This window comes from Chrysemys picta, chromosome 1, assembly GCF_011386835.1.
Source record: "Chrysemys picta bellii isolate R12L10 chromosome 1, ASM1138683v2, whole genome shotgun sequence".
In the NCBI taxonomy this organism is placed as follows: domain Eukaryota; kingdom Metazoa; phylum Chordata; order Testudines; family Emydidae; genus Chrysemys; species Chrysemys picta.
In genome coordinates, this window is record NC_088791.1 from 344,577,814 (window position 1) to 344,596,478 (window position 18,665).

The 18,665-nt window shown below is 52.8% G+C and overlaps 1 long non-coding RNA gene across 1 annotated transcript; it reads right to left on the minus strand.

Moving 5' to 3' along the window:
- Nucleotides 1-12,009: 12,009 nt before the first annotated feature.
- LOC135984054 (uncharacterized) lies at nucleotides 12,010-14,126 on the minus strand. The gene is made up of 3 exons (XR_010601981.1): nucleotides 13,868-14,126; nucleotides 13,392-13,454; nucleotides 12,010-12,381 (listed from the first exon to the last, which is right to left on the minus strand). It is a non-coding gene; the product is annotated as an uncharacterized LOC135984054 (long non-coding RNA).
- Nucleotides 14,127-18,665: the final 4,539 nt, after the last annotated feature.

Here is an 18,665-nt window from a genome sequence, read left to right on the forward strand (position 1 = left end):
CTGCTCTTTCCTGACTGCCCCCCGGGACCCTTGCCCCCATTCAATCCCCCTGTTCCCTGCCATCTGACTGCCCGGCCCCTATCCAGCCCCCCACCACCTCCCTGAACTCCCCTGCCCTCTATCCAGCACCCCGTCCCTGCTCCCTTACCGTGCTGCCTGGAGGTGGCTGGCGGCTCTACAGCCGCGCCGCTCGGCTGGAGCTGGGCCATGCTGCCACCGCGCAGTGCCTGGAGCACCGGGTCAGTCTGAGCTTGCAGCCCCCCCGCTTCCCGCCAATCAGCTGTTCGCGCAGGAAGCCTGGGAGGGCTGAGAAGCAAGCGGTGGCTTCGCGCTCAGGCCCAGGGAGGCGGAGCGGAGGTGAGCTGGGCGGGGAGCGGTACCCCTGTGCGCCCCTCCCCCCGGGTTACCTGCTGTGGCGCGGACGGCTCCCCCCACCCCAGCTCACCTCTGCTCCGTCTCCGCCTCCCTGGGCTTGAGCGCGAAGCCGCTGCTTGCTTCTCTGCCCTCCCAGGCTTCCCGCGCGAACAGCTGATTTGCGGGAAGCAGGGTGGGGAGGGGGAGAAGCGGGGCGGAGTGTTCAGAGGCGGAGGCGGAGCGGAGGTGAGCTGGGGCCAGGGAGCGGGGCGGAGAGCTGGAGCACCCATGGGGTCGGCTTCTAAGGCACCACTTTTGGATAATGTGCTCAGGGGGAGCAGCCGCTCCCTCTGCTCCCCCCCAGCTACGGTCCTGGTCACTTCAACTAACCGGTTGTTAAATTTAGAAGCCCTTTTAGAACCGGTCCCGCGCAGGACAACTGGTTCTAAAAGGGCTTCTAAATTTAACAACCGGTTCCCGCGAACCGGCTCCCGCTCACCACTGGAGACTCCCCTTGCCGTTCTCACCCTAGGAGCCAGAGACCTCCCAGCAGGGCTGGTGAGTGCGGCCAGGGAAGGGGGAAGGGTGTGGTGGAGTGAGTGTCTGGGAGGTGTGCGGGGGGTGCTGGGCTGTGAGGGTGTGGAGGGCGCTGGGCAGTGGGGGAGGTTTGTGTGTTTTGGGGTGCTAGGCAGTGGGGGCCTGTTGGGGGGTGCTGGGCAGTGAGAGAGATCTCATAGACTCATAGACTCTAAGGTCAGAAGGGACCATTATGATCATCTAGTCTGACCTCCCGCATGATGCGGGCCACAAAACCTGACCCACCCACTCCTGGAAGAATTCTCTCCCTTGACTTAGCTGTTGAACTCCCCAAATCATTATTTAAAGACTTCAAGTCGCTGAGAATCCTCCAGCAAGCGACCCCTGCCCCATGCTGCGGAGGAAGGCGAAAAACCTCCAGGGCCTCTGCCAATCTACCTGGAGGAAAATTCCTTCCCAACCCCAAATATGGAGATCAGCTGAACCCCGAGCATGCGGGCAAGATTCTCTAGCCAGACCGCCTGGAAAAGTTCTCTGTAGTAACTTTTAATATCCCATCATTGACCATTGTTATTGACCTATGACTAAAATCACTGTATCCCATCAAACCATCCCCTCCATAAACTTATCAAACTTAATCTTAAAGCCAGAGAGGTCTTTCGCCCCCTCTGTTTCCCTTGGAAGGCTGTTCCAAAACTTCCCCCCTCTGATGGTTAGAAACCTTCGTCTAATTTCAAGCCTAAACTTCCCGACGGCCAGTTTATATCCATTCGTTCTAGTGTCCACTTTAGTACTGAGCTGAAATAATTCCTCTCCCTCCCTGGTATTTATCCCTCTGATATACTTAAAGAGAGCAATCATATCCCCCCTCAGCCTTCTTTTGGTTAAGGTAAACAAACCGAGCTCCTCGAGTCTCCTTTCATACGGCAGCTTTTCCATTCCTCGGATCATCCTAGTGGCCCTTCTCTGTACCCGTTCCAGTTTGATTTCATCCTTTTTAAACATGGGAGACCAGAACTGCACACAGTACTCCAAATGAGGTCTCACCAGTGCCTTGTATAACGGAACCAGCACCTCCTTATCCCTACTAGAAATACCTCGCCTAATGCATCCCAAGACCGCATTAGCTTTTTTCACGGCCACGTCACATTGTTGACTCATAGTCATCCTGCGATCAACCAGGACTCTGAGGTCCTTCTCCTCTTCCATTACATCCAACTGATGCGTCCCCAGCTTATAACTAAAATTCTTGTTAGTTATCCCTAAATGCATAACCTTACACTTCTCACTATTAAATTTCATCTTATTACTATTACTCCAGTTTACAAGGTCATCCAAATCTCCCTGCAGGATATCCCGATCCTTCTCCGAATTGGCAATACCTCCCAACTTTGTGTCATCCGCAAACTTTATCAGCCCACTCCTACATTTGGTTCCGAGGTCAGTAATGAATAGATTAAATAAAATTGGACCAAAAACTGAACCTTGAGGAACTCCACTGGTAACCTCCCTCCAACCTGACAGTTCACCTTTTAGTACGACCCGCTGCAGTCTCCCCTTTAACCAGTTCCTTACCCACCTATGGATTTTCATATCGATCCCCATCTTTTCCAATTTAACCAATAATTCCTCATGCGGTACCGTATCAAATGCTTTACTGAAATCGAGGTATATTAGATCCACCGCATTTCCTTTATCTAAAAAATCTGTTACTTCCTCAAAGAAGGAGATCAGGTTGGTTTGGCACAATCTACCTTTCTTAAAACCGTGTTGTAATTTGTCCCAATTGGCATTGACCTCAAGGTCCTTAACTACTTTCTCCTTCAAAATTTTTTCCAAGACCTTGCATATTACAGATGTTAGACTAACAGGCCTGTAGTTACCCGGGTCACTTTTTTTCCCCTTCTTGAAAATAGGAACCACATTAGCTATTCTCCAGTCAAACGGTACCACCCCCGAGTTTATGGATTCATTAAAAATTATCGTTAACAGGCTTGCAATTTCCCGCGCCAGTTCTTTTAATATTCTCGGATGAAGATCATCTGGTCCACCCGATTTAGTCCCGTTAAGCTGTTCGAGTTTGGCTTCTACCTCGGATACGGTAATGTCAATCCCCACTCCTTTATTCCCATCCGTCTCACTTCTACTATTCCTCAGCCTTTCATTAGCCTCATTAAATACCGATGCAAAATATTCATTTAGATATTGTGCCATGCCTAGATTATCCTTAATCTCCACTCCATCTACAGTCTTAAGCGGTCCCACTTCTTCTTTCTTTGTTTTCTTCCTATTTATATGGCTATAAAAGTTCTTACTATTGGTTTTAATTCCCCTCACAAGGTCCAACTCTACTCGGCTTTTGGCTTTTCTCACTCCATCTCTACATGCTCTGACCTCAATAAGGTAGGTTTCTTTGCTGACCCCCCCCCCCCCGCCCCCCCGCTTCCACTCCCTGTACGCTTCCTGTTTTTTCTTAATGACCCCTCTGAGATGCTTGCTCATCCAGCTCGGTCTAAATCTCCTGCCTACGAACCGTTTTCCCTTTCTTGGGATACACGCCTCTGACAGCTCCTGCAACTTCAACTTGAAATAATCCCAGGCGCCTTCCGCCTTTAGATCCCTAAATATGTTAGTCCAATCCACTCTCCTAACCAGTCTCCTTAATTTATTAAAATTAGCCCTTTTGAAATTGTAAACCTTAGTCTCCGATTTAATTCTGTTAATCTTTCCATTTAGTTTAAACTGAATTAGCTCATAATCACTTGAGCCAAGGTTGTCCCCTACAACCATTTCCTCAACGAGGTCCTCACTACTCACCAGCACCAAATCTAAAATGGCATCCCCCCTCGTCGGTTCAGCAACTACTTGATGAAGGAATTCATCAACTATTACGTCTAGGAAAATCTGAGCCCTATTATTGTTACTAGCATTTGTTCCCCAATCTATATCTGGGAAGTTAAAGTCTCCCACGATTACACAGTTCCTATTAGTATTTACTTCTCTAAAAACGTTAATGAGTTCTCTGTCCATATCCAGACTTGGGGTGTGCTATAGACCGCTTTTATAGGCCCTCTCCTCAGCCAAGCTCCGCCCCCAATCAGGGCTCAGCTGCCCGCCCAGCATGCTGCCCCTACAGGCCTCTACACATACAAGCAATACAAAGACAGACGCAAATACAGGTACCTTCTCCTCCAATGGAACTCCCACTCAAGGATCTGTGTGTGTCAGGGCACTGGGGGTCTGTGTGGGGCATTGTTTAGTTGTGGTGGTGGGGCTGTGGGGAAGGGCCCTGGGAGGGAGGGAGGAGAAATCTGTGTGTATTGGGAAACTAGCGAGTGGGGGGTTCTATGTGGGGTGCTGATGTGTATTAAGAGTTACCAGCTGGATTGAGGACTGATAGATTTGGACAGAGTTTATATTGAATGGGCAAATGAAAAAGATCGCAGGGAAAAACAGTAAGATTAGTTTAGCAGTCTTTGACATTTCGACCAATAAAGACATTAAAATGCATTTGTAATTACATATCTTATTCTTGGCTGATAATCATTTATTGATATTTTTTAGGAAAATTTTCCATTTAAAACACAAACTTTTGTTTTTCTTTTTTTACTTATGATGTCTCTATCGGAAAACCCATATAAATTGACACAAATTGCAAATTAAAACTTTTTAAATGTATAAGCATTTTACTCACTTGGGCGCATTTGCCTCATGGCACACAAATTTGAACTCTGCTTCAAAAATTTGCACAGAAGAAATTTTTCTTTTACCTTAATTATACTATCTTAGGAGCCCGCTATAACATAGTACCAAGGTTCAATACAAAGTCATATAAAAGTTATACAAAAATGCATAATGCAGAGATTTATCTACAACTGCATTGATTGACTGCTGTGTGCAGTAATATAGTGACCCCTGGACCTACAGGCTTCCACACACCGTCAGTGCCTTGCTAGTGTGCCATGCGCCGTGAGATATCTCTTCTCTTTGTGTGTGACTGTGAGTGTTTCCCTTGTGTGTGAATTTATTCAACAAAATCTTGAGCTTCATAATGGATACCATGAGTGAAAACAAAAAGAGAAAAATAGAATCAGAGCACAGAGTTTTCAACACTGAATGGACGAATAAATACTTATGTACTATTTCCAAAGACAAAATACTGTGCCTCGTGTGTCGCGAAACGTTAGCCGTTCCGAAAGAATACAACCTTCGGTGGCACTTTGAAACTAAGCATCCCAATCTGTATCGTTCTCAGTGCTCACTTTCTTGAAAATTTGCTGTTCTCTACTAAGGTTTTTCGCTAAACTGGCTGCTTTAATTATTTTTTCATTTGGGCTCAATTTGGCGAGATTGGGATGCTTAGTTTCAAAGTGCCACCGAAGGTTGTATTCTTCGGAACGGCTAATGTCTCTTTTTCTTTTCACTCATGGTATCATGGTACTATGTTATAGCGGGCTCCTAAGATAGTATAATGAAGGTAAAAGAAAAATTTCTTCTGTGCAAATTTTTGAAGCAGAGTTCAAATTTGTGTGCCATGAGGCAAATGCGCCCCAGTGAGTAAAACACTTATACATTTAAAAAGTTTTAATTTGCAATTTGTGTCAATTTATATGGGTTTTCAGATAGAGACATCATAAGTAAAAAAAGAAAAACAAAAGTTTGTGTTTTAAATGGAAAATTTTCCTAAAAAATATCAATAAATGATTATCAGCCAAGAATAAGATATGTAATTACAAATGCATTTTAATGTTTTTATTGGTCGAAATGTCAAAGACTGCTAAACTAACCTTACTGTTTTTCCCTGCGATCTTTTTCATTTGCCCATTCAATATAAACTCTGTCCAATCAGTCCTCAATCCAGCTGGTAACTCTTAATACACATCATCACCCCACATCACATCAGCACATCTTAATACACATCAGCACCCCACTCGCTAGTTTCCCAATACACACAGATTTCTCCTCCCTCCCTCCCTCCCTCCCAGTGCCCTTCCCCACAGCCCCACCACCACAACTAAACAATGTCCCACACAGACCCCCAGTGCCCTGACACACACAGATCTCCCTCACTGCCCAGCACCCCGCAACAGGCCCCCACTGCCTAGCACCCCAAAACACACAAACCTCCCCCACTGCCCAGCGCCCTCCACACCCTCACAGCCCAGCATCCCCCGCACACCTCCCAGACACTCACTCCACCACACCCTTCCCTGGCCGCACTCACCAGCCCTGCTGGGAGGTCTCTGGCTCCTAGGGTGAGAGCAGCAAGGGGAGTCTCCAGTGGTGAGCGGGAGCTGGTTCGCGGGAACCGGTTGTTAAATTTAGAAGCCCTTTTAGAACCAGTTGTCCTGCACGGGACCGGTTCTAAAAGGGCTTCTAAATTTAACAACCGGTTAGTTGAAGTGACCAGGACCGTAGCTGGGGGGGAGCAGAGGGAGCGGCTGCTCCCCCTGAGCACATTATCCAAAAGTGGCGCCTTAGGAGCCGACCCCATGGGTGCTCCAGCTCTCCGCCCCGCTCCCCGGCCCCAGCTCACCTCCGCTCCGCCTCCGCCTCTGAACACTCCGCCCTGCTTCTCCCCCTCTTCCCCCTGGCTTCCCGCGAATCAGCTGTTCGTGCGGGAAGCCTGGGAGGGCAGAGAGGCAAGCAGCGGCTTCGCGCTCAAGCCCAGGGAGGCGGAGACGGAGCGGAGGTGAGCTGGGGTGCGGGGAGCCGTCCGCGCCACAGCAGGTAACCCGGGGGGAGGGGCGCGCAGGGGAACCGCTCCCCGCCCCAGCTCACTTCCGCTCCGCCTCCCTGGGCCTGAGCGCGAAGGTGCCGCTTGCTTCTCAGCCCTCCCAGGCTTCCTGCGCGAACAGCTGATTGGCGGGAAGTGGGGGGGCTGCAAGTTCAGACTGACCTAGTGCTCCAAGCACTGCGCGGTGGCAGCGTGGCCCGGCTCCAGCCGAGCGGCGCGGCTGTAGCGCCGCCAGCCACCTCCAGGCAGCGCGGTAAGGGAGCAGGGAGGGGATGTTGGATAGAGGGCAGGGGAGTTCAGGAGGGTGGTGGGGGGCTGGATAGAGGTCGGGGCGGTCAGATAGCAGGGAACAGGGGGATTGAATGGGGGCAAGGGTCCCGGGGGGCAGTCAGGAAGGAGCAGGGGTTGGATGGGGCGGTGGGAGGCAGTCAGGGGCAGGGGTTCCAAGGGTGGTCAGGGGACAGGGAGAAGGGGTGGTTGGATGGGGAATCAGGAGAGGAGTTGGATGGGGCGGTGGAGGGCAGTCAGGGGACAGGGAAGGGGGTGGATGGGGAAGGGTCCCGGGGGGGGCATCAAGGAACGCGGGGGGTTGGATGGGGCAGGAGTCCCGGGGGGGGGGGGGGTCAAAAAGCGCTCAGGACGGGGGCGGTGACAGAGCCCTGTGTCCTGCTGTGGGGGGGCGAGGGCTCCATGCCCGTGTCCCGCTTGGGGCAGTGGGGAGGGAAGGTGGCGCGCGCGGGCTCCGTGTCCCGCTTGGGGCCGGGGGGGGGGGAGATGGAGACGCGGCGGCGCGCGAGGGCTCCATCCCCGTGTCCCGCCTGGGGCGGTGGTGGGGGGGGTTTGAAGGCGTGGCGGTGCGCGAGGGCTCCATCCCTGTGTCCCGCTTGGGGCGGTGGGGGGGGGTTTGAAGGCGTGGCGGTGCGCGAGGGCTCCATCCCTGTGTCCCGCTTGGGGCAGGGGCGGGTGGAGGTGCGGCAGCGCGCGAGGGCTACATCCCCGTGTCCCGCTTGGGGCGGGGGGAGTGGAGGCGCGGCGGCGCGCGAGGGCTCCATCCCCGTGTCCCTCTTGGGGCGGGGGGGGTGGAGGCGCGGCGGCGCGTGAGGGCTCCATCCCCGTGTCCATCTTGGGGCGGCGGGGGAGGGTGGAGGTGCGGCGGCGCGCGAGGGCTAGATCCCCGTGTCCCGCTGGGGGCTGGGGCGGGTGGAGGTGCGGCAGCGCGAGAGTGCTCCATCCCCATGTCCCTCTTGGGGCGGGGGGGTGGAGGCGCGGCGGCGCGCGAGGGCTCCATCCCCGTGTCCCGCTTGGGGCGGGGGGGGTGGAGGCGTGGCGGCGCGTGAGGCTCCATCCCCGTGTCCCGCTTGGGGCTGGGGCGAGTGGAGGTGCGGCAGCGCGCGAGTGCTCCATCCCCGTGTCCCTCTTGGGGCGGGGGGGGGTGGAGGCGCGGCGGCGAGCGAGGGCTCCATCCCCGTGTCCCTCTTGGGGCGGGGGGGTGGAGGCGCGGCGGCGCGCGAGGGCTACATCCCCGTGTCCCGCTTGGGGCTGGGGCGGGTGGAGGTGCGGCAGCGCGCGAGGGCTCCATCTCCGTGTCCCTCTTGGGGCGGGGGGGCGGGTGGAGGCGCGGCGGCGCGCGAGGGCTCCATCCCCGTGTCGCTCTTGGGGCGGGGGGGGGGGGTGGAGGTGCGGCGGCGCGCGAGGCTCCATCCCCGTGTCGCTCTTGGGGCTGGGGGGGGGGGTGGAGGTGCGGCGGCGCGCAAGGCTCCATCCCCGTGTCCCGCTTAGGGCGGGGGCGGGTGGAGGCGCTGTGGCGCGCGAGGGCTCCATCCCCGTGTCCCTCTTGGGGCGGGGGGAGTGGAGGCGCGGCGGCGCGCGAGGGCTCCATCCCCGTGTCCCGCTTGGGGCGGGTGGAGGCGCGGCGGCGCGCGAGGGTTCCATCCCCGTGTTCCGCTTGTGGCGGGGGGGGGCTGGCGCGCGAGGGTGCAAAAATATCCTTGCGCCGGCGCCAGCATTGGGTGGGTGGGGGGGCGGGGGCGCCTGAAAGCCCCGCCACCGCAGCTCTGATTGGGCTGGACTCAACCGCCCGCATTGCTGGCTCCTGTCGGCGGGCAGGCACGCCACCGCGGGCCGTATGTTGTGCAGGCCTGCTATATGGCATGAACCTGTTAGTCCCTTGTAGATTAGTCCACACTGCATCTACTCCTGCTGTCAAACCTTCTCGTGGCTCCATAGCATGAGAGGGCTAATGCACAGACTCCATCTCTTCCTACAAGGTCACAAAGAATGTATCAGAGATCGGAGGCTAATCAGTAGAAGGGGAAAAGGTCAATAATGCCGTGGCTGATGTAATGAACCAGCTGTCTTGCAACTCATCCTGTCATGGAAGGAAGACAGAGACATGAGAGAAATGAGGTTGCAAGGTGCCCCAGACATATATATGGGGCAGTGCCAGTTGTGAGAATATGGGACTGAGCAACGCTTTGCAATCTCAGTTCAACAAGTCAACAAAACTTACCTCAGCAAAGAAGGCAACTGAGGTGAGCGTGTGCTTCTTCCTGCCCCACTTGGGCCTTGGGCCTGAAATCCTTCCCTCTCTCATGTGGGCCTCTGGAACATAAATACCCATGAGTAACAGGGACAGCAAGCTCTACAGAGCAAATCCGTACGGCAGATGGTAGAAAGAATAGCTTATACTATCTATCTATCTGTCTATCTATCATTACATGTTAATTCACTTACAGCATCTAGGCCTCCCCATTGTAACTGAATGGCTCACAGTCAGAAGCTGGGATGTATCTGTTGAGGGGCTGGATTGTAGGATGAGAGTCCATGCATAGGCTCAGGCCAATATCTTCCTATGTCACTGTCCAAAGTCTGGCACTAACATTCATATTCAGGCATCTAAACGAGTGGATTGATTTTCAGAGGAGCTGAACAGCCACGGCTTCAGCAGATTCAAGTGAGAAGTTCTTGGTATTCAGCATTTGAGAAAGGTCAGGCCATTTATTTAGGTGCCTGAGTGTGGCATTGCAGCCTCTCTCATGGGTCGTTTACAATGAAGACGGAATCAGCATCATCTCGGCACGACAACCAAGTTCAGGATCTAATCGAGCTGTATCCTCTCTGTACTGCTGTACGGCTGCGAAACATTGGGACTGCGCCACTCAGAGTGGGCAAAGCTGGAGGCTTTCCACATAAAATGCCAATGTTGTATATTGGGCATAGAGTGGAACGACTTCATTTGTAAAGCAGATGTTTATGGTCGCTCCGGTCTACAGACTACTGGGGCCATTGTCCGCAGATGGCGTCTTATGCTTTTCAGACCTGTCGCAAGTATGCCACAAGAGGTTCCGGCGAACGCCGTTCTTTGAGTGGCTCGTAACATCCGAGAGACAATTCCACCAATCAAGGGATGCAGGCAGCCCAAAGGCAGGCCCCCTATTACATGGGTGCCTCAAGTCTATTCCGACGTTGGGCTCTCGGCCCGTCAAGCACAGGAACGGATCAATGGTGAACAATTGCTACGGCCGACCGTTCAGCTAAGCCTTGAAGAAGAAGTATGGATTTAGGTACTTAACTTTTGACATCCATGTTTGAAAGTGCTGGCCCAAGTGTCTAAAGAAAAGTGAGATTATATAATGTCAATGGATGGAGAGATGAAGGGTTTTATTTAACTGTCCAAGGGGAACTAGAGGCCTGGATCATACGAACAGCCATATTGGATCAGACCAGTGGTCCATCTAGCCCAGCATTCCATCTTCTGACAGTGGCCAGTGCCAGATGCTTCAGAAGGAATGAACAGAACAGGGCAATTTATCAAGTGATCCATCCCCATCATCCAGTCCCAGGTTGAGGGACACTGTGACAGGGAGCTGAGCAGGAGCTGCTGAGCCAGCCCTCGGTCACTCCGGTTCCAATTAAGGGAGATGAATTGGAGCTGATTAGACCACCTGGCCCTAATTGGGGAAGTAGAGACAGCTGCTGCCTAATTAGGCTGGGGCTGTATAAAAGCCTCAGGGGAAGGAAGCCAGGAGAGGAGCAGGAAGAAAGGGAAAAGGCAGGAAGTGGAAGCAGGGAGGTAGCTCTCCCCTCCCTCCTGCCTGTAGGTAAAGGGCTACTTGTATGGTGAAAAGGTGGTGAGAGCACAACGTGTAAATAAACTGCACCAGAGGTTACTGAAGTGACTTTATCAGCCCAACAGGGTTAGGAGCCAACAGGGTCCTGCAGCACCTTGTTACAGACACCCAGAGCATAGGGTTGTGTGCCTGACCATCTTAGCTAATAGATTCATCAGTGGCTATCTTCCATGAATGTATCCAGTGGTTTTTGAACCCAGTTATACCTTTGACCTTCACAACATCCCCTGGCAACAAGTTCCACAGGTTGACTGTGCGTTGTGTGAAGATGTACTGCCTTATGTTTGTTTTAAACTTGCTGCCTATTAATTTCATTTATTCCAAATATTTACTAAATTTCAATTGGCATTCTGTTGCTTAACAGTGCGATTAAAACTGTGATTAATCATGATTAATTATTTTAATCGCAATTAATTTGTTTCAGGTAATCACGTGACTTAACTGCGATTAATCGACATCCCTAATTATTTTGGTAATTTATTAAAAAAATGTGTCAGCAAATAATGGAAAATGGTGTGATTATATTGTGTTATTTTGACAAATACAATATGCAGAATTTTACAGAATTTTTAATTTTTTGGTGCAGAATTCCCTCAGTTGTACATGGAAGCTGCGTTACTTTCTACTTATCAACATTGAATTTCATCTGCCATTTTGTTGCCCAGTCATCCAGTTTAGGGAGATCCCTCTGTAACTCTTCACAGACAGCTTTGAACTTAGCTATCATGTAGGATACGTGTCTAGAGAAAGGTCAGTTTATGTAAGATAAGAGGCTGGTGAAGGAGAATTATCCCTATTTGGGCTGGATTGCATAGAACGAGAGAGAATGGAGAGGAGCTGGATAAATACCTGGAGAAGGATGAGGGGACCAAAGCACAAGTTTGCAGATCAGCTAGCGAACATACCATATGGCATGAACCTGTTAGTCCCTCGTAGATTAGTCCACACTGCATCTACTTCTGCTGTCAAACCTTCTTGTGGCTCCATAGCATGAGAGGGCTAATGCACAGATTCCATCTCTTCCTACAAGGTCACAAAGACTGTATCAGAGATCGGAGGCTAATCAGAAGAAAGGGAAAAGGTCATTAATGCCGTGGCTGATGTAATGAACCAGCTATCTTGCAACTTGTCCCATTATGGAAGGAAGACAGAGACGTAAGAGCAAATGCCCTTGGTTTTACACTAACAGTCTTGTCACCTTTTTGTTTAGCTGGAGCCAGTAGCCGGCATTCTGCTGAGTACTGGGGTCACTTAAACTCATCCCCAGCTGCCTACATCTCATGGGGAACAACGCAGGTAATTACCACAGGATCATGCAGGCACTGGCTTCGGGGCTGGAGTGGTGGCTCAGCTGACCTCCTCCAGTCACCAACTTCTCTGTGGGAACTCAGGGCCCTCCTGAGTCCCATCGGTGGCTTTGGGAAGGGTCCGGGCCACCCAAGAGATCTCTGTCAGGAGCATTTTCCCTCTCCTCCTGGCCAGTCAAGCAGCAGAGCAGGTTCCTGAATCTAGCTCCTAGGGTCTGACGTGACTGGTTTCTGCCACCATCCCGAACTTGCTGAATGGCCCGTGAGATACTGACATGGACAGAGAAATCCGGATCTTGCTGCAGGCCACTGAGAGCTGAGACAGAGAGAGGAAGCTCAGGTCAAAACACATATCGTATTAGCATGCCCTAGCACCTGCACCATGGGCCTCTGTATCTTCCACAGGGGCGGCTCTATGTTTTTTGCCACCCCAAGCACGGCAGTCAGGCGGCCTTTGGTGGCATGCCTGCGGGCGGTCCGCTGGTCACGCGGATTCAGCGGCGTTTCTGTCGGTGATCTGCCGGTCCCGCGCCTTCAGTGTACCTGCCGCCGAATTGCCGCCGAGGCTGCGGGACCAGCAGTCCTCCCGCAGGCATGCCGCCGAAGGCTGCCTGACTGCCGCCCTCACGGCGACCGGCACGCCGCCCCCCGTGGCTTGCTGTCCCAGGTACGCACTTGCTGCGCTGGTGCCTGGAGCAACCCCTGATCTTCCACAGCCACTAACTCCTCCCAGATGCTCTGGACCCACCAGGGCTATCAATGTCATCACCATCTGATAACCCCTTAAGTCCTCAGTGACATCTGCCCTTGGCAGCACCATCTTCCACTGCATTCTGGGGCATCCACCTCCTTAGCACCATCTCCCCGACACATGCCAGGGCCTCTCACCCTGCCTGGCATTTACTTTCTCCTTGTAAAACCTTCTGGCACCTGGAGATGGAAGTGACGCCTGACATCAGAGAAAACAAAGCTGGGACTGATGTCCAGGCTCTCTCAACAGCTACCTCTGGCCACGTCTAAATTGAACTCAATGCAGCAGCATGGCGGGGGAGTTGCACTTTTTCCTAGACTGGTTCACAAGTGGGAGGGATAGCTCAGTGGTTCGAGCATTGACCTGCTAAACCCAGGGTTGTGAGTTCAATCCTTACGCAGGCCATTTAGGGAACTGGGGTTTAAAAAACAAACAAACACTATCTGGGGATTGGTCCTGCTTTGAGCAGGGGGTTGGATTAGATGATCTCCTGAGGTCCCTTCCAACCCTGATATTCTACAAGGAGCATGAGCTCTCCTTCCATATGCAAACACAGCCATGTGGCAACTACTTACACTGAAGTATCAGCTCCTTCTCTTGCCTGACCATGGCGGGCTCTGAGCTTCGAACAGTGCAACCTGGAACGTACAATGCAAATGAATCTTGCAGGAGTTTTCACCTCCCCTGGGGCTACCTTTTAAAAAATGTCAGTCTTTCCAACAAGCAAAACAGCTTTCAAGTGGTCCCTGGGATAATCAGACAAGTCCACAAGCTCCAAGACAGAGAGGCTCATGTCTTGGAAGATACAGAGAGCCTGATTGCCAATGGCTATGGTATTGCTGCAGTCCCACAGGGATTCCAGTGGGTGGAGCTGGAGGGTAGGGTTGTAATTTGCTCCAGGCCTTTTGATATAATCCCCAGCCCAACTGCCTCAAGGGCAGGATATCTAGACACTAGGATCCCAGGGGGTTAATTCTTGCTGCTAGTGCCCTCCAAGCAGAACACGGGACAACCTCTCAGATAGAAGTTGCTTAAGAAAAGTAGTGGTTACCGATAAAGATGGCTGCTGCCCGTCGTATTGGAGCCTGGGGGCTTTGGAGGTGATCCAGACATTGGAGCAAGATGTCAGATACGTTCTTGAGCTTCAGCACCTAGGAATAGAAACCAAAGAAGCTTCTTGTTGCTGGGGCCGCAGGGTGAGGAGAAGAGAGATTTCATCTGCTTGGCTTGGAGGGGTGGGAAGAATGCAGCTCCCATCTCCATGTATCCTGGGGGCGACCATCTACATGCCAGGCAGTCATTAAATGACCATTTCAAAGTGTCACCAGACACATTGCTGGTGTCTGAGCTGCTGGCACTGCAGGGCTGGAGCCTGGTACTAGAGAACACTGAAGCCCGGTTGTATGGGCTTCATCTGGGGAGGACATTAGAGAGAGTGCAGAGCATAAGAAATACGGTGCAGAAGTGGCCAATGGGCTGGGGTAAGGTGAAAAATGGGGACATCCAGTTTCCTGCAGGATTCAGAAGGCATTTTTGCCATCATCTGATTCTTTATGTTCTGAGCTTTCACCTCCGTACTGAACTCCTGGCCAGGTCTGGCTGTTCAGATCTGACAGGCACTGGGAGGAGTGGGGGAGCTGGGTGCTTCTCAGAGGAAGCCAGAGTGCAGTATGCTAGTACTAGACATGCAATCAGAGCAGTGAGTGAGGGAACACGTTTCCGGTCCCACATCTAGAAGCAGCACTCACGAGAAGCCGATTGTTCACTTACAGAGTGCTGGCAGATCTTGTCCACCACCTGGGGATGGGTGTGCCAAGCCTTCTTGCTGTTAATCTGCTTAGGACAAGACCATCCCAGGAGCTGAAAACACCCAGCCAAGGCTTTCTGACACCTCTGCAACACAAGATGGGACAAGGAGAGTTTGCATCATGAGAAGAGCTGGAATCTGTGGTCACTCTGCAGTGAAAAGCCAGCTGAAATGATCAATGAGGGAAAGGAATGTGGGGGTCACATGGTATCCTGCTGACCCTTGGTGTCTCTTTGTTCCTATTAGTGGAGGCTCCTGGAGTTTGATCTTCATGGTGGCTGCAGTTCAGTGACTTAGGAAGTGGCTGCTGGGAGCCATAAAACATCTCACTTGTGTGTCCATTGAAGGCCAGGGAACTTGCTTGGGTAAGCAGGTAGGGCTGAGATTTTTCACTTTTGGGAGGCGGCTCTGGAGACAGACCTAGCAGGAGAGCTGGAGCAGTCAGGGCCTGCTGCACCAGGGAGCACATGGCAGCGGGACTCACCTTGCCCACGTCAGGGTCCTCGTCCTGTAAGTGAAGGAGCAGTGGGACCAGGCTGCGGGTCACTTCCTCCTGCAGCAGGGCCTTCTGCCTCCTCTTCACTGTGTGAAGCAACTTTGTAAAGAGCATGATGGCAGCAGAGCGCACCTGGGGTCTCACCTGTGATGGACACACAACCATGAGGGGATCTCACCGAGGGAGCTTCACACTCTCCTTACAGGGTGAGGTTGGCACAATGCAAACCACAAATAGGGGCCAGTCTGACTAATAACTCCATGGTCTGCCCACCAAGAGGGCACCCATTTGCAGAAAGGTTTGGGTGGAGGGGCAGACAACACAGGTTAGGACAGTGGTTCCTAAATTTCCCTGGAGGCCTCCTGTAAGTGCTGACTCCATCCACAGTGAAGGGCTCTTTGGAGGGTTTCTTTAATGGGTTCAACACTTTCATAGTTTCATAGCATTTAAGGGCCATTCATTCATCTAGACTCCAAAGCACAGGACATTACATTTCACCCCATGACCACTACATTGAGCATGTTCACTTGAGCTAGATTAAAGCATATCAGTCCTCAGGAGACCAAACGGTTGCATGCCACACACAGAGAACACGAGAGACCAAGGTGTCACCAATGCCTGAGGCCCAGGCAATGGCTCAGAACTGATCAGGTCAGATATGCCACCACTACAACTCCAGAGTCACAACACTGCCTGGCTGGAGATGGGCAGGTCAAGAGCCCCTGACTTACAGCATCGAATAAGGGGATTAGCTTCCTGGCCACGCTGGTGCGCTCACTCCCATCCAGGCTCTGCAGAAGGTTCTGAACAGCTGAGATGGCCTCCAGAATACTCCCATCATCCTTCTCATCCGAGCCCCAAAGGATGGCAGGCAGCAGGGCCTTGACTTGTTCCACCTACACACACACACACACATGAGGGGGCTCATCAGATCTCCCAGCCCTCCAGAGAGTACAAGCCACAGTGCCAGGGCTGTGTTTATTCTACCCCGTGGCACCAAGTCAGAGAGAAGCTCCGTCTCCACAGTCGGAGGCGTGGTGCTTTAGAATCGATGGGGATGCCTGATGAGGCAATCAGTGAATCCTAACCCTGCCCCGGGTCGTTCTGGTGTAGGGTGGGCAAAGCTGTGGTTTGCTTCGGGGCTTTTCTCTCTTTTCTACGTGCTATTAATTATTATTATAGCAGATGCTGGCAGCAATCTCCATAGTTAAGGCTGGTACACAGTTTCCATTCTAGTTGCTCCTTTTGATACGCTCCTAAAAACATTCCCTTTTTTGGATGGAAATGTTCCATGCTGTCTCCCCAGTCAATTGTGATTTTTTCCTGGGGAGATTGCATCTCTGAGCTGTAGGACAGTTTTTCCACTTACAAACAAACAAACGAAAACTTCTAGCCACCTTCTTTTCCCATGCAGACAATCCCCCAAATGGTGAAACCTGGGGAAAAAATCAAACCTGGCCCATGGGGAGTCCTAGGTGAGAGCTGAACCCTCTGCAAAGTTTGAGAAACTTGGACCTGATAGTGCAAGGCATTGAAATATCATTTGGGGGCAGGGTCACAAACACTCTTTAAGAGAGTGCTCTGCCTCTCTCAGGGCCAGAGACTTTGGGGCCAGCCAGCCCCATGCATTAATCAGATGCAGTGGAGGAGGAGAGAACTATTTTGGGCTGTCAGGAAGGAAGGGGAAGCAGGAGCAGGGGGGAGTGGCTCCTAGAGTACCCTGGGAGGGAAGGCAGGGGGAATCTGATGGGGGAAAAGGGCCTCCAGGGAGGAAGCCTTGGGAAGCAGTCCTCCCGCAAGAGAACAAAGAACTCCGCAGAGCCTGGGGGCAAAGAGCTTGCAGAAGGGGTGCCCTGGAAGGGGGCCAAAGTTAAGTTTTCTTATGTTTACTAAGGACAGGGTGGAACCTTTGTTGAGTGAGCTCAGAAGAGGAGATGTGGTAATGGCAGAAGAGCCTGTTTCTGATTTTTAGTCTGTTGGACATTGTCAGGTTTGATTCTGAGGGTTTTATCTTTGGCCTTCAAAGGCTTGTTTGTCTTAATAAATGAGCCTGACTAAGGGTGTTATTGAACGAGGTATTTGTGAAGTCAAGCCGTGGAGGGGAAAACTGAGGCAGTGCTGCAATGTTGGGTCTTGCCACTGGAGGGGGCTATGAGACAGGGCCTTGTGTGCTCGCTAAGGTCTTTAGACCAATCAAGGTCTTTCTTGGTGACAGCACCAGGATTGGTCTCTCCAAGAAGGAACGGGAATGCTGCTGGGGTAATTTGCATGGGGGAGAATTAGGGTTACCATATCTGAACTTTCAAAGAGAGGACACTCCATTGGGGCGGGGGGTAGCCCCGCCCCCTAGCCACTCCCTCCCACTTCCCACCCCCTGACAGCCCCCCCAGAACTCCCGACCCATCTACCCCCCCCTGCTCCCTGTCCCTGACTGTCCCAACCCCTCTCCACACCCCTGCCCCCCTGACAGCCCCCCCCGAACTCCCGACCCATCCAACCCCCGCCGCTCCCTGTCCCCTGACTGCCCCCCTTCTCCAACTCCCCGGCCCCCTTACCGTGCCACTCGGCTTAGAGCAGGTGTCTGGCTCCACGCCCCAAGGAGCGCCCCACCCGAATGCTGCCGAGCGGCGTGCTGAGGCTGTGGGTGAGGGGGGAAGCAGGGGAGGGGCTCTGGCCGCCGCTGCCAGCCCCGCCGCCGCGTTCCCTCACAGGTGAACAGCCCCGCCCCCCAGCACTGCCGGGCGGCGTGCTAAGGCTGCAGGGGATGGGGGGAGCTGGGAAGGGGCTTTGGCTGCCGAGGCCCCGATGCGAGCGGCGCTCGGCCGCCCTGTCAGCCGCTTTTCGGTTGATAAATAGCTGACTGGGGGGAAATCCCGGACATTTTTAGATTTTTAGAAATCCCCCCCGTACGGCTATTTAAAGAGCGAAAAGCCGGACATGTCCGGGGAAACCCGGACGTGTGTAGCCCTAGGAGAATGATAACGTCCATCTGAAATCCAAGCAGTAAAATCCCATCTAAAATACTCTCCGAGGAAAGATCTGCATTGAGGGGCCGTTGTGATCCCCGTTCCTGCTGGGGAAATGGAGGCACCGAGAGGGTCAGCAAGTCAGCAGCAGAGGTGGGCTCAGAACACTGTGCCTCACTGCCTGCCCAGAACTCAGTCCACTGGGTCACAGCCACCTCGTTGTTTTCCAGTTAACCAAGCCTGGGCTCTCACCTTCCCTGGTTGGGTTGCCAGGATGCCGAGTCCTCTTAGACCAAGTGAACGGAAAACTGGGCTGGGATGTTTTGTCCACTCCTCGAGACGGTCCAAAGTGTCTGGATGTGGGAGCTTCTTGGCCTCTTTGTAACGCAGAAGCTGAAAACAACACAGAGCGAATCAGCAACAGGGTGCTTACCGGAAAACTTTGTGTGTCGGTTCTGTGGAGAGGCATCATAACCTCCATGTTGTACCGTCCATTGCTATACATCAGCCCCACTTTGTGTGTGACACCCAGTCCTCCCACTGACTTCCTGGGGCTTGGACTGGCCGTTAGCACTAGACT